The sequence below is a fragment of the Arachis ipaensis genome, chromosome B09 (genome assembly GCF_000816755.2).
Source record: "Arachis ipaensis cultivar K30076 chromosome B09, Araip1.1, whole genome shotgun sequence".
In the NCBI taxonomy this organism is placed as follows: Eukaryota; Viridiplantae; Streptophyta; class Magnoliopsida; order Fabales; family Fabaceae; genus Arachis; species Arachis ipaensis.
In genome coordinates this window covers 136,035,675-136,036,696 of record NC_029793.2, presented here as the reverse complement: position 1 = coordinate 136,036,696, position 1,022 = coordinate 136,035,675, and positions in this window count along the sequence as shown.

Below are 1,022 nucleotides of genomic sequence, written 5' to 3'. Positions count from 1 at the left end.
AAAACACCCTTTTTTTTTTTTTTTTTCAAAGATAATAGGTTATATTTCATTAATTATTAAAAAATAAAATACAAAGATGTCCAAAAGCAGAACAGCATAATAAAAGATGGAGATTTTTCAAAAACACTACACTGAAAGTATTCATCCAACGGTGCGTGGTCGAAAAACGAAGAAAAATCTTAAAGAAGAAATAATGATAAATCAAATTGAATGCAACTAAGAGCTTGTCTCATGGAGATGACGACCTAAACTGGGAGTTCTTTGGATTTCACGAAACAACTTAACAGAGCTTGCTAGAATGGCAGACGGCATAGAAGTAGAACCTTCAAAAATCAACTAGTTGCGAGCTTTCCAACAGTTCCAGCAAATGATGGCAAGCAATTGAGGATTACGGTCAGCATTCTTCAACGGGTTAAGTATCTCTATTGATGCAGTCCACCATGTCCAAAAGTCGTTAGAACTCTGAGGGGGAAGACAGTCACGAAGATAACTCTGAGACCATACGTCTTTAATTTTAGAGCAATCGATCAAATAATGAGTGACTGTTTCCGTTGCTTCATGACAGCAAGGGCATATTGGTGATATAGATGGAATGCGGTGATGAATCTGAGCAAGCACCGGAAGTCGGCCATGGAGAGCTTTCCAGATAAATAGCTTAATTTTGTGAGGCAAGTTCAACTTCCATAGATCAATCAACGGCTTTTTCTGCTGCATATAATTAGGGTAAAGCTCCAGAGGCGGATGGTAAAATAAATAGCCAATTCTGTAACCTGAAGTTGTATCATATTGCTTGGATTTGTTCAAATTCCATTGCAATTTGTCCCTACTCTGCTGAATTTTAACTGACAAAATCCTGTTTGCAACGTCTTGGGGAAATAATTCTTGAATGAGATTCTGATTCCAATTTCTATCTTCAGTAATTAGATCTTTAACTCTTGGAACCAACTCAGAAATAGCCTGTCTATTTGGCATGTCAGAAATTATTAAAGGATACGGAGGAGGCAGCCAAGGATCCTCAAAGG